Here is a 15,821-nt window from a genome sequence, read left to right on the forward strand (position 1 = left end):
GTTATCCTTTCCCTAATTCTTATTCACATCCTATTCCTCTATAATAGCGGGGATATGGGTTTTCCAGCTGGACCATTTCCCTTATGCACTGACATTTAAACTCAGTTACAAAATAATGAGACATTTATTGTTCAACATTTTGAATCATTAATAGCATGAGTTGTGAGGTAGGTAACTATCCCTTGATTGGGACAAGTACTCTTCCAGCAAAGAATGAATGTACTCTTCTAGCAAAGACTCATTCATAAATATTTATTTTAAAATTTTCTCTCTGTCTTTCCCAAGCACTACTATTTATATACGCATTATTCACCTATGAAAAGAATTTCATACAAATTATGTAAAAGATAATATCTAATTTATTCTAGTCTTCACTACTGCAAAACTATATGCATAATGAAGCCAGTTAAGTACAATGGCTAAAATACTGGGTTTGTATTACATGACAAAACATTTTGATAAAAAAAAAAAAAGCAAAAAACCAAAACTAACCAAAATTGTTGGCTTAAAGCAGTTTCTCTGTCTTCCCAGTCATGAAAATTGGACTCATTTGAGAAAACTAAAGAACATTTATACCCTCACCAACAGAATCTAAGGGGAAACGCAGATGCAGGCACTCTTTTTATGCAATGGAGTCACATCTTATTATATCTGCCCCAGTTAGATTAGAATTAGCTTCATACTTGTTAAGGCGCAAAAGTATTAAGCCTTTATTTTGATCATATTATTCATTGTTGATTTTTTTATTATTATTATACTCTCCTTTAAACCTTAGTAGATTAGTATTTTCAAAATTTGCCAGATATTTCTATGAGTGCACTAAACAGTAATCATTTAATACACTTATAGAAAGAAAACTGAGTAAATTTAAAGTCCATGTCAAATATGTATAATGTGTAGCTAAACTTCTTTCCTCAGTATAGATATAAAAGTCCTAATGTCCCAAGCATAAAGTGTTAATGTAAAGCACTGTCCAAAAAGCCTCAGCAGATCTATTTAACATTTGAAATGTACGAAAGGTTTCAATTAGCAAATATTACTTTAATTAGGCATGAAGCTGCTGCTTAAAATGGAATATGTTAAAACCTGGAACTTTTTTGTTCTCTTCCCCCCTTTTCAGGGCATATTAGAGTACAGAAATATAACTAAATAACTTATTTCAAAACAAAAACAAAAAGAATATGTCTGTTTCTGTCCTCAAGTTTGATTTTGATAAAATGCTCACTAGGATTGACCAGTCATGATTACTGGGAGGCCTTTTCTGCTGAAAGCTAAGTACTGCAAAAAGTGTAATTATGTGTAACAAATCAAGTCTCAGTGTCATCTGCCGTAAACCAAAGCATTTAATATTGGAATTTGCAACACAATAAAAAGTACTTGCACGCTTCTTTGCTTCTTGCATGCCCCTTGCTTGAGCATGTTAACATCATCGTAGTGTAATCCTCAATACTATACTTTGTTCATCTATCTATCCCATCTACAGTAAAGACCTCCAGCAGAAGACTTGTGAATCACTAATTTAAGAGGAATAGCTCCCACCAACCAGAAAAATGTGTTTTCTGAGAAGTAAAAATAAAATCCATATTTATCAATGAGATTTTATATGCACACATAACTTTTAAAACATCTTAGGCTACATTACTCTTTGCAATCATAAAATTTCTTGGAGACTAGGAAGTTAAAGCTTAAATTCACTGTACCGTGATCGCAATCACCTGTAAATACTCCACAAAATGAGATCTTTTAAGCAGTAGCCATCATTGTGACAATCAGTTTTGCTGGCAATTGCTGTCTATGTATCAAATCTGATAACAAATATTGTCTACAAGAAAAAAGGGAAATTTCTTCTCTCTTTCTGAAGGCCAATAGTATTAATATTCCCATCATTTCAGAACTATCCTATGAGTCTGTAAAATCACATGATAATAACCAAATTTCAGAGGAAAGAAAAAAAAAAAAAAAAAAGGAGGGGAGGAGGAAAGAAAAAACATAAAAAACATCATGTCAATCATCCATCTTTTAAGCTTTAAAATTGACTGATTATGATAGAATGGAGATGACTGAAGATATGAGGATATGTACTTAGCCCTTATTATTTGAAGCTAAAATGCAAAAAAGACAGATTGATCTAAAATTAATGATTATTTCTTCCATCCATGGCTGCTGTAACTGGGGCAAGATAATTCCTGAAATTTTTGCTAAGTTCCCTTTGAAAAAAAATTGAAGATATATTTTTTTCAAAACTTCAGCTAATTCCATTGTTCTAAGATGGAAAATAACAGTGATCGAAGAAATTGCGTAATAGAACTGCCTGACTTTTATTAGGCACTAAGATTTATAATTACTTCAATCATGCCTCAGCATAATCTCAGCACTCCTATTTAACTAGCAACTCATTCTGAAAAAACATTCAATCAATCAATCATAGATAACGTATCCGTGTATGAACTACTCACCCAAGTCCTACCTTTTATCTAATGAGATTTTTTTCATAGACCATGTGATTCTCAAGTTGAGGGGGTACATTTACAAAACTGACCATAATACTGATTTATGAAAGTAATGGATGAATTGCAGGGAGAGTTGATAGTTCACATTTGCCTTAATTTGGTGACTTTCTTGACACAATTTAAATACTTTCATGCCCAGGGTTCGGAAATCAAGTCTCTCAAAACCCTGGCCATCTTGTAAAGGACAGATTGAGATCAGATTCCTACAGAAATTTCTTCCAAATAGGATTGGTACATCTTGATCACTCATATATGAGCAGATTCACAGAAAACTTATTTTAAAAGGCCTATGTGGAAGGAAAAACAAGAATGAAATTAGTGAACCTAGAGCCACATACACTTCCTTCACATAGAGTGACTTTCACTCAGTGCTCTACTGGAAGTAGTAACAATGTATGGCAACAGCAACTGAAGCTGGAAGCATTAAATACATGTGCTCATATATTGCATCAGCTGAAGTGTCAGCCTAATTGTTTTATTAGTTTTGCATTTGGTAGGAGATCTTCCTACCTGTTATATCTCAAGCTAGCTGTCTTGTCAACTTCAACATCTTTGGTTTCTGCTGTGGAGCATTTTTCATTAAAAAAGTAATAATAATAAATGCCTTTCCTAGAGTTTACCAGATGTGGGAGTTCCTGTCTCTTCCTTGATCCGAACTAAGAACTAAGTTCCATGACAGCTACAGGGGGAAAAAAAAAAAAAAAAAAATTCTTAGGCACTCCCTCAAAAACACATTGTCCTAACTTAGATAAATGAATGATACATTCATGTGCATGCTGAAACACACACAAATTCTAGGAAAAAGTAAAACATTTAGTGTATTATTAAACTGCAAGGAACTATTTTCACATGATTACCATCTTTTTGAACCAGTAGCTATTTTAGTCTTTCTAATTTGTTCCACCATAGCTTCAGCATAGTTTGGTGTTGTGTGATTCTAAGTCCTATCTGAGTATACTTCCAATATGCATCTTGTGTATCTGGCCATTTTTGCTTTCCATCTATCACTGTAAACTTTCTTCAAAGAATTACTTATGCAAGGTATAAAAAGTGTTTCATTCATATGCGAAAATTATGCTACAGGATTGTTCTCCCAGGAGCCATAAATGGATCAGAGTCCAGTTTGTGATATGAAAAAAAAGAAGTATGAATCTCACCAGGATTTTTAATCACAATATGCTGACACTGAATTGAAGATCCATTTTGTATCATATCCCACTGGACTAACAAAAGTCTGCTTGTTTGCATCAGTTAATTTAAAACTCTTAGTAGAAAAAAATGATATTGAAGGTTTCGTCCAGCTTTCAGTGAAACTTGTTCTTATTCTAGAGAAAAGCCAATGGTCATTTTTGTGCTGCATTTTCAAATCAATTGTGCATAATATAGTTACTTATAAGCATTTTTTCCTGTGTTTCAGGACTGTTAGGAAATATTCTTACAGAACTTTTAATAATTTTATTTTGCACATACTTCTGTACATGAAATTATTTAAATTATCACACAGCCTTCTTCAATGGCTTCAGCCTCATATTTGCACTATTAAGTTGATTAAAATACAACAGAAAACAGTGAAGCCATTTTTAACTTAATTCCTCACCAGTTATTTTTGGAAAATAACAACAAAACCAGACACAATACTGTTCACAGTACCACTCCATTTAACAGGGAGAGGCTGTTGAAATTTTTCAAGTGAAAATATAATTTGAGATAGCATGAAGTACAGTAAAGTAAGATTAATCTAACATCTCTCTATGATTTCTGAAGCCTTGAGTAAGGCTTAAGTAAAAAAAGTTCTAGATCATGGTTGTCCAGAGGCTTAGGAATTCTGATGAAAAGGTGTAACAGATTATCAGCTGTAAGGCAACACTCTAGATTTCTTGATTACCCCCAAACTTCTTTTGGTTATGATGACTCAACAACTATCATATTTGGTAGAGTATGGCTGACAAACTCTGATTCACATTTGTACTGCACACATTGGAGCGACAGTTGTAGTTGACTGAAAATACTGAACGGAGGGGAAAAGTTCGTCTCCCATTGACCACTGTTCAGAACTATCTCAACATCAGTGACAACATACTGGGATAGAATTATGTTTTAAATTATGCTTATAGCTGAAGAGGTAAACAGGAAATAATAACAGACAGAAAGGGAATGTTTCCAATCTGTGTTAAGATAATATACTCATCCCCACTTTACAACGAAATATGCATGTTAGATAGTTTTTTGCTAAACTCTTATAACACTTGTCCTTCCTTGTCATTGTAACTGGTATGTTAAATGTACATTTGGCTATATGTGTGGAAATCATAGCTGCTTGCTCTAATGCCAGATCTGAAATTTTCACTGATGTAAGCACAGCTGCATGGGACTCCATTTGAATGCATAGGGCATCACCTGCTCTGTCTTTTTCTTGTGTCAAAAACTTAACACTTCTATTAGATAAAAACAATAGCAAGCAAAGCAGCTTAATTTCAGTTCCTAACATTGAATTTTTTTCCAACTTGCTACTTAAACTTTTTTTTCATATTTTCTTCCTTTTCTCAATATTATGTAAGAATACTTGTGACAAGTCAGGATAAGAGAGAGCAGAAGAATCATAAAGGTCTTACAAAAAGATTTTTAAAACTGTGGATACGTAAGAACAAAGATTAAAAGGACTATATAGTACTGTACAAATCAAATCCAACAATCCACCTAGTAATGGCACAAGGGCAGATTCAATAGATTTAACAGACATCATTGTAATAATGTAGCATGTCAGCAAGAGTGGTCAAAATTAGAAGATTCACACTTGCCCATACATACACACACACACACATCAATGCTTAAAAATCTAGAGTTTTAAAAGTTATTTTTAGATTTGTTCTTCATTTTGAAAAGAAAGTTACTTCACCCACCTTTATATTATTCCATTACTTGATTAATGTGATGAATTCTTATGAAGCTAATGACAATGCTCAAAATAATTACCTATCTGTTAGTACACATTCTAAACTTGTACTGTCTTTATAAGATCAAGTGCAGCTAACATTAATTTATGTCATTGTGATAAACCATCTCTGATCTGAAGGGACTTCAACAAAAGACTTTAAATCCACATTTTTACAAAAGCTGTTGATATTAACTGAAAAATAATTATACAGTACTTGAAGAATTCCTGATAACATTATGAATAATACAAAGATAATGTGAGCACCTAAAGTGAATAAGTTTAATCAGGATTCTAAGATTGTAAACAAATTCTAATCTCACTCTTACACACAGAGAAACTAGTGCCAAAACAAAATGGTAAAACAGACAACATATTTGTACTTGTGAATCATTCTGCCAGATCCACAGTAAGTTCATGCATCACTGCTTTTGATTTTAAAATGCATCTCAAAAAAATTTCCCAGCTAAAATCCAAACTAAAAATTTCTAGACTTGTTACATTTTAAGTGAGGCTTAATTTTCTGCATCAGATATTGTTGCTAAGTATGCAGAAATAAACAGTAAATCCAGAGCTTTGCAATAACAGAAGCTTATATAACAAATTACAGAAAGAATTCCTCTCTACAGTATTTTATGTTTGTGCGCTGTTATTCTGCTTTTGGAGTAGTGTCAAGAATTTCAGAATAGATATAAGAAATATCAGACAGTATACTCATAACTGACTTTTACAAATACTCTGCTTGTAAATGAACATCCGAGAATGGGGCACATCCCCCCTTTTAAAGAGTTCATAGAATGGTGTGGGTTGGAAGGGACCTTTAAGATCACCTAGTTCCTATCCCCCTGCTATAGGCAGGACACTTCCCTCTTGACCAGAAAGCTTGCTCAAAGCCCTATCCAGCCTGGCCTTCAGTGCTTCCAGGAAGGGGACATCCACAACCTCACTGAACAACCTGTTCCGGTGTCTCACCACCCTCACAGTAAATAATTTCTTCTTAATATCTACTCTGAATCTACCCTCTTTCAGTGTAAACCCTTTTCTCCTCATCTGTTGCTATGTGCCCTTATAAAAAGTCCTTCCCCAGCTTTCCTGTAGATCCCCTTCAGGTACTGGAAGGCTGCTATAACGTCACCCCAAACCTTCTCTTCTCCAGGAAGAACAGCCTCAGTTCTCTCAGCCTGCCACTGTTGGGGAGGTGCTCCAGCTCTCTTATCATCTTCATGGCCCTCCTCTGGACCCACTCCAACAACTCTTTCCTTCTTTCATTGGGGGCTGCAGAACTGGACACAGGTGGGGTGTCACGAGCAGTGTAACCCAAAATGCTGTTGGCATTCTGAGCTGCGAGCACACATTGCCAGCTCATGTTGAGTCATCCATCAACTGACACCTTCCAATCTGAGGAGAGCAGCCCTCTCCTCAAGGCTGCTCTCAAGGCATTCTCTGCCCAACCCGTACTAGTGCTTGGAATTCCCCAACCCAGATGAAAGACGTTGCACTTAACCTTGTTTAACTTCATGAGGTTGACATGGATCTACCTCTCCAGTCTGTCCAGGACCCGCTGGATGACATCTCTTCCCCCCTTCTAGCATGTCAACTGCACTAGTCAGGTTGGTATTACAATACAGTTCAGAATGAGATCATATTGAACACTACTTGCTATCTCTCCATTAATTGTAAAATGTAACCTCAGCTGATGTTTTCCCAGTAACTTCAATAAGCTTATACTTTGACTTCTTCCTCCTGCTGTGTGCTTGGATAATCAGTCCAACTGTCTGAAAGTGCAGAAAACTTCTGTCATAGATACCAATATGTGAGTCAAGTAGACTAGGAAGCTCTTAAAAATTTGCAGCCAAAAACCCATGAGATAATTACATTTCATTAAAGTGACTTTTATTCCCAAATGTGTAATTATTTCCCCCATTCTCTAACTGTATTGTTGCAAATGATCTGATCATAAGAGTGGGACAAAATATATTCTAAGTTAATATGCCTATATTTCAAAACTTAAGATTTTTTTGCTTTTTATAATTGGAGATTGTATTACGAAAAGCTTTGTTCAAAGTTGGCACTCTTTACAGATCCTCATATTCATTCCATTCCTCCTTATTGGTATGCAGTCTTCATATACACCAACATGCTCATCTGCAGTACATTCTCAAGACAGGTAATACATTTAAACTATTATTCCTAAATACTGAAAAGGCTCAAAAGGTTAACCTAAGTACCTGAAAGCATAATGGCTTTAAAATGCATAAAATCTATTGAGATCTTTGAGAGCTCACTAGAAGCCAATCAAATGAAAAGAAGCAAACTGAGACCTAGTAAAAATCATCCATTAGTTATTTCATTTCCCAAGGCAAACAGGACTATGACTTCCACTGAGTAAAATCTGTTGTTGTCAGTGTTATCTTCTCATCCAAATTTTTTAAATTAATTTGACTTGTTCTTCTAGATTTATCAGATCATAATATGACTGAGTATTTTCCCTTAAATGCCTTATCTGGAAAACAAGGGTACAAAAGGGTACCTATCTTTCTTGTTTCAGCTTGTTTACAATTCTCGTTCCAGAGTGGTACTTCAGTATTTCAAGTGTTAGTATTCAGTAATTCTATTATTCTAATAATGTTTTCTTAATATTTTAAATATATCAAATTAGTTTCTTTAAACTTACATTGATAAAAGTATTCTTTTCCAAGTAAACCTCTCATTTACACTGCTCTCTAAGGACTTTAGGAAATCTGTCAGAGCATGAGAGAACTCAAAACCTGTGAATAATATATGTGCTTCTTTTAATTGCACTATGAACGTAAATATATATATATATATATACACACACACACATATATATATACGTATGTATATATATATATATATATATATATATATATATACACACATACACTTCTATATCTTCTGATAAAGAAACACACATCTGGAAAGGGAAAACCAGGTAGCACACGCATCAGTACATTGAAACTGTAGAGTCTACAGTAAGCAAAAGAGAACGCAAACCTTGCTCAAAGCTTTGAGGACTGTTAGAATGGAAAACAAGAATTGTAAAGAAGATCTGAAAAGTGGACAGAGGAAAGTGATAAAGAATCAGATTTGCCTAGAATTTCCAAGAGTTAAAATACTTTGAAGGCATATAAAGAAATGGGGAGGTCGCTGTGTTTTGCCCAAAATCCATTCATCATGGAAATTCTGTACCCACAATATAAGAAAGATGCCAGAAAAGACGGATAAAGTCAAAAAGCATAGTCATCTGACTTTACAAGCTCCATAAAGATCTATATTACAGATGAATTGATGTTATAATCTGAATATTATTGATAAATCTGTTAATTTCTTTATGAACTTAATTAATCAGTGACTGTGGTTTTATTAAAAAACAACAGCAACAAAACAGAAAACTGGAGGTTTCTTTAACTTTTAAAAATAAACTGTAATTCTATCAAGGAAAAACACAGTGTCCTACACATAGCACCAGCACATTTCAAATACATATGAAGGATAAATACCCATTGAAATAGCTTTATTCTTCAGTTTAAACAAAAACAATTTATTTATTAATATGAAATATTTCACTGAACTACTTTTTTCATAGATATTGAGACTCCGGGGGAACAAAAAGATAAAGACTGTACTTTTATTATTCACTTTCACGCTAAAACGATTATCAGGATGATACACTTATTCAATTTATAACCATTCTTAATGCTTATAGTAGACAACTGTAAAGACCCCTTTTTATTAATCTCGTCCATCATAAAAGAAATTACCAGGTTCACGGAGCTTTCATATTAAAAGAACTCTCCAAAAATAAAAATAAGAATTAACTGTTGGATTTCAGTGATAACAACTGTATCAGTCTAATTTCATTAATTTTATATTTGGGCAAAGTCATTGTGTTATTCATATTTATGAAATCATTCCTGTTGTCATCTTGCAGAGCATTCAGACTGTAGCAAACTCTCACATTTCTTCCCTTTCCTACGGCAGGGTTGAAAAAAGGCTTGGAGTATCATCATTCTTGTGCAGCAGAAGCCACTGCTGAAGCCATTACAGTTACAGCAAATTAAAAAAACAAACAAACAAACAAACAAAACAAAACCAAACAAAAAAACAGGGCAGGTTTTATTTAAGTCATCTTAGAGGTTTTATTTGAGGCAACTAAGGGTTGTTTGTTTTTCGTTTTTTGTTTTTTTTTTTTCCCTCTTAGTTTACCCAAGAATGATTTTGCCTCTGAAAATGCAAGAAAAAATTCTTTAATGTCTTAGCCAAAAATATGTTGGTGTTTAAAAGCTGGGTAAGATTGAAAGGATTCATAAAATTTGTTGTAATTCAAGTTTTAAGTAAGCTAAAAAAATCCATGAGAGGCACCACAGCAAAACCTCTTTACACTTATTGATATTTATATAACTAATTTGTATTGAAAGTTTCTTGCTGAGAATCTTAGCTTTCCCCGATTGTTCAACATAAACAACTAGTAACGGCTAATCATTCACATCAGAAGGTATAGAAAGCCACTCAGCCAGCCTTTAAGTGACACAAATCAAGCCTCATACATTTTTACTGTTGGATCTTATCTTCACATCTATGCTCAATGCCTGCAGACTTAATCATTCCATATTGATCACTGATCCAATGTGAGAAGGACTTTTGAAAAAAGCAAACCACACAGATATTTTGTTAGGCAAAAGAACCAACATAATTATCCTTCAAAGCAGTAATTCATTCAGTCACTCACTTTTGAAACTTATGAGAGGTGTTCAGATTAACTGCATTTCTACCATGGCAAAAGTATTGTTTGTTTAAACTAAATTGTATTATCTTTTTATATGTCATAGATTTTAAACATTCCAACTAGCCATGAAATCAATCAAGATTCATTTGAGAGAAAAAGCCAGCATCCTCCATTTCTTCTATTCTGCACACACTTCCAAAAAAATATTTCCAAAATGGGTATGAACCCCAGACTCCTTTCCAGGTCCTTATGTGCTACACATTTAATCTACTAAAGCTGGTAAAAATGAATCCCCAAATAGTGAGACTGTCACAATCAGCCACCTGGAAATTTACTAGTGGGCGGTGCCCAAGAACACTGTTTTCTCCAAGACAGGGAAAAAAACCAGGTTTATTCACATTTATAAAAAAAAAGAAAAAGAAAAAAAAAAAAAGACATCTCTTGCATCTCTGTCCTAATAATAATAATTTCAAAGAGTTTCATAATAAAATGTTTGAAAAATTCATCAAAATTACATACTTAACAAGATTTAACTTGGTTATCTGAATAACCAATGCCAGGATTTACAAAAAAATCTGAATATGAACTGTAAATTTGTAACTACTGATGCCAGAGTTAGCAGAATCACACCAACATCTTTACATTTGTTATTTCTTCTAGTTTCTTAATGTCCCATTACCATAAGCAACAACTTATGTAAAAATATTCTAATATGATATAGTAAGTAAGGAATGAAGAATATTGTAGAAATGTATGCAGTAGGGAAGAAATTAAATATCTATTATAATTACAAGGCAATGCTTCTCAGAGCTTGATATGACAAGAAAATATCTTTACTACAAATACAGGATAAACTATTTCAATATTACATCATCACCATTAGCAAAAACAACAAATGTGAGGAATCATTTAACAGGAAAGGAAGGGTTTTAGGAATTTCATACATCCAGAAATGTATTACTTGTAAGGATCTGTAAAATTATAAGAACTTTATGGAAAAACAAAACAAAAAACACCGAGACAGTGGAACCTATTTTCAAGGCCATTGTGTATTTTTACTGTTTGTAAAATATTAGCTCACAATATACTCCTTCTAAAATAATGCTATATGTGAACTCACAATGTGGCAAATATTGTAATACATACCATAACCTTTCTAATTAAAGAGTGTGCTGAAAAAAGGGGGGGGAAAGCCAAATTGGCTTCTCTTTGATTCACTTTCTCCTATTTCTCTGAAATTAATGCATAGCATCAAAAAACCTGCAATTCAAAACAGAACCAGATGAAACAAGATTGATTCAAATGGACAAAACTGAATCATTTGGATTCAAAAGGAGACAAAGAGAACAAGGAAAACCAGGGATTATTTGCGTTGTACAGATGTAACTTTAAAACACAACATTTATAAGATGAAATCCAAAATCATTATATACAATATTTTTACAAGTTCTACATTCAGGAGCATGAGCAGTTACAACTGTGTGTTTGTTTTTTTTTTTCTTTTTTGTGGTATGAGAATGCGTGGCCTCAAGCACTGAAACACTTGTTTTCTCCCATATCCTCTGATTCCATTTGTGCTGCATTCCAGAAATAACTGTTTAAATTTAGTGGTTATTAAATCATCAATATCCATATAATCCAATTTAGATATAAAAGAGAAGAATTATTAGCATGACCAAGATTTTCAGTGCTGAGGCCTGGATCCTTTCTATATTTTTTGCTTCCAACATCTACAAGGAAAAAAATGTGAAGTTTCTGACATTATAGAAAAGAAAGATCTAAAGAAGGCATGAGTCATTCACGTTCTGTTACAGACTTTTATAAGTACGCAAAAATGTTTATGCCTACCAATTCAATGCGTGAACAATTTAAGAGAGACACGTAACTTTCAAACCGTTTCACTAACCATAGTATGCTCAGAAGGCAAAGCATAATTAATAAACCCAACGCCCCAAAGTTTCAAAAAATTACTGGTTTTAAGGTCTCCTGTGACCTTAAAAAGTAAACAGAATCCTTGATATTTATGTGTGTAAATTGAAGTCAATAATTTAGAAATTAATAACTACAAGGAATATTTCTGAAACATGTAAATTATAGAAAAGAAGGTATGAAGTCCAGCCCTTGCTCTGACTGACCAGAGTTAATTATTTTACCATTAAATCAACTGAATAAACAAAACAAAAAACAAAAAACAAAAAAAAAAAAAAAAAAAAAAAAAAACAGCAGCTACAATGATAACATTAAACCTGAGTCCTCAGAGTAGATACTAAATAGGCAAATTCGTAATTGCTCCTGTGTATGGCACAAATATTCTGGATGACCTGCGTGCATTCTTCAAATAAGAACATATATTTAAATTCCCAGATGATTTGGGAACTTACTTAATTTTACTGTGTACTTCTCAAACTTTCGAATAATTCATTTCTGTAACCGTTATGTTAGCATTTTGTTCTACAGTATCTGAAACCATGCCCTCCTGCAGTCAAACAGATACCATTGTACTAATTGTTATCTATCTCTTTCATCCATATAAGCATGGCATTAATTTCATACATGGCTTTTTGTTGGTTGGTTAGTTGCTTTTATGCATTTGAAATTAATACAGATAGAAGCTGCATGACAGAGCACAAGATGATGGCAAACAATACTTTAACTTCCAGCCATAGTAAGATCCAACCATAAAGCATAATACCTGAGCTACCCTGATGATGGTACAAGACAACCTCACTGTCAGGACTACAACACTTTGAGATCTTGTGTTCCAGAAAGAGGCACAGGCACATAAGTAAGAGTCAAATTCTCCAGCTACCATATGAAAACAGGTTAGAAAATAGCAGCTGTACTTTACCTAAATGAGATCCAACTGGTGACATGACTGCGGACCATAAGAACAGATGGGAATAAAGACAGGGGAGTAGATAAAATTGAGCTACATCTTGGTCGGCACAGTAATAAGTGTGTATAAACTAAACATTAAGGAGTGAAAAGACAGAAAATCCTTTCAGCCAGAATAATGAGGAAAAAAAATATCTAATTACTTTCAGGACAGTTCAATATGTTTCAAAAGGATTATATGATGTGCTATCTTTAAAACGTCTCTTTAAAGCTTGTGTCTCCTAATTAAAAAGTCAATTACGACTTCTTAAAATGATTTTTTTTTTTACAACAGCAAAAAATTCACAATAAGAGTATTTAAGTATTCATGATCTGAAAATAACAATTCTCTTACCAGATTTTATTCGCCTTATAGATAATGAACAAATGTAGTATAATATCATCCCACTGCATTGTGTAGCAAAAAGGAATAACAAAAAAATACACCTAAAATAATCTCTCAATCCATACCAACATGATCACCTAATTGTAGTTTTGACTGTTTCATTTTACATTAACATTTGACTCTATGTAGTAACTGAATGTCAATGGACACATGAATTTTTATTTTCCGAAGTATTCCTGCCTAGAAATAGTATTATACATCTAAATATTTTCTGTATTTTTTTCTAAAACAGTTTTTTTTGTTTAATTCAAAACTGTTCAATTGCTTGTGAAAGAATTTTTGGACAAATCCTGTTCACTAAACAGCACGATCTCATTAATCAAACAAGTTGCTAATCTAGTAAATCAAACTGCTCAGCTGTTTTAACTGTTTAATCCAATGAAAATTCTAATGATCTCTTCTGCCTTACATAAGCCTAATACTAAGACTTTCTTGATGCATAGTGCTGTCAACAAATATGTCATGTGAGACACAGATTATTTATGCTAACCAATAAAATAGAGACAAAGGGAACTGTACCAATGGAGCTTCAGATTAAACATCCTCTCACAAATGTTACCTTACACTCGATTACATTCTTGAAGTTAGTTGTAATATTTACAAGTTATGTGAATGTTCTTAAGAAAGGCCATATCGTGCTGAACTAAAAGAGATTTTAGGTAGATAAATTAATGAGTTCCTGAGATTTCTAACACAATCAAAAATGAAAGAGAAAGAAAAAGCTTGATGGATTGTCAATATTAAATTTTGTTAGAAATCCACCCTGATAGCATATGTTCAAATACTTGCATTGTTCCCATATATTAAATATATAAAACAAATAAACATCTATCTCATATAATGCATAGGAAAATAACAAACGGATAACCTGAGGAGGCTAGGTGAAAGAAAAATGTGGAACAGAAGGAAATAAAATAAATATTTTTTAAGCTCTCAGGACATTATGTCAAGGTCTTACAGACTGATATTCAATTCAACACGAGCATCTTTCTCTACTAGGAGAAGAAAATAAAGTTTCTAATCTGTTGGGACTGTGAAATGTTCTAACACATCTCGTGCATTTATACCACCTGTAACACAACTTGGTTTGGACACCCTCAAAGAACAATCTCTTCATAGAGGAAAAATGTCATTTTAGAAAGGTGTTAGCAAAAATAGAAGAAACACTTTCCACTGTTATAAGCGTGCACTTCAAGCTACTCATGGATACTAGAATAGTGCCTAAAAATGTGATTGAACACACAAGGCAAAGCAGAGGAAAGGGTAAGCCTTTGTGCCACAATATTACTATCTGTCACATACTCATGTCTTAGTTTACTCTTTTATCTGTTTTTCAAAGAAATGCTTAAAACTGTGAGACAGAGAAAGGGAAACAAAACTTCAGTGACTTGGAAATACACATGATCTCCACTACCTTTTGTATATGCTTTAGAAAGAATCTTTAATGTCTCCATAACATTCTATTGCTTCTCTTTCAGCCAGATTTTAGACTTACTCAGTGTTTTAAGTCACAACAGTAATTCATAAAAAAATATTTACCAGTTAGTAACTTTTTTCAGCTTTACTTCAGTATTACTTAACAGTTAACAGCAATTTTTGTGCTTGCACTGAACAATTTATTTTTTTCAGTTCTGTAGTTTTGCAGTCAAGAAATAGCAGCCTATAGCTTAAAAAAGGCATCTTTAAATATTAAAATCAAAAAGAAAAGAATAATAAACAAACACACACACACACACAAAAAAAAAAAGCCTGTAGGGCAAAAATCAGTAGAAGCCCAAAGGATTGGTTCTCCTGCACTCAGATAAAAAGCTGTACCTTTTATATTACATAGACCCAACTACCTTCAACCATAAGTCCAGTAATTCAATCCAGCAATTCAATGTAAAAATGATGATTAGTTTAACAGTGATTTTTTTCTTATGCACCAGTAGTAATTTATAACATGAAATCTGAGCTTAGTCAAGCCATTTTATTCAGCTGAACCTATCAACTTGCAAAACATCAGTTTAGAATTAATTCTTCAAACCCATTACCATTTCAATCATACAAGAGTGAAATGAAATAACCAGAAACTAGAGTTATTATTTTCCTTATGATGCTCAAAGAGCCTGCAAGATGAAAAGCATACAAATTGGAACTGGACACATAGGAACTAAGTGGCTATTCTGTCACACAGCATTTGACAAATGCATCCTCAAGGTTCTTTGATTAAAACATGAAACAGGCAAAATATTAAGGTATGTGTAAGACACAGTTCATGAAACATTTATGTTACAGCTCAATTGTTAAATACATATCTTACACATGATTTAAAAATAAAGCCTGAAACATTTGCTAATCACGTGGAAATCA

The 15,821-nt window shown here is 33.2% G+C and overlaps 1 protein-coding gene across 1 annotated transcript in view; it reads right to left on the reverse strand.

The window, feature by feature from the left end:
* The window catches only part of DMD (dystrophin), a gene marked incomplete at both ends in the record, with an annotated part of 1,041,552 nt that overhangs the window by 512,669 nt on the left and 513,062 nt on the right, over positions 1-15,821 (reverse strand). The gene's annotated exons all lie outside the window — the stretch shown is intronic.

The sequence above is a fragment of the Tetrao urogallus genome (genome assembly GCF_951394365.1).
Source record: "Tetrao urogallus genome assembly, chromosome: 1".
In the NCBI taxonomy this organism is placed as follows: Eukaryota; Metazoa; Chordata; class Aves; order Galliformes; family Phasianidae; genus Tetrao; species Tetrao urogallus.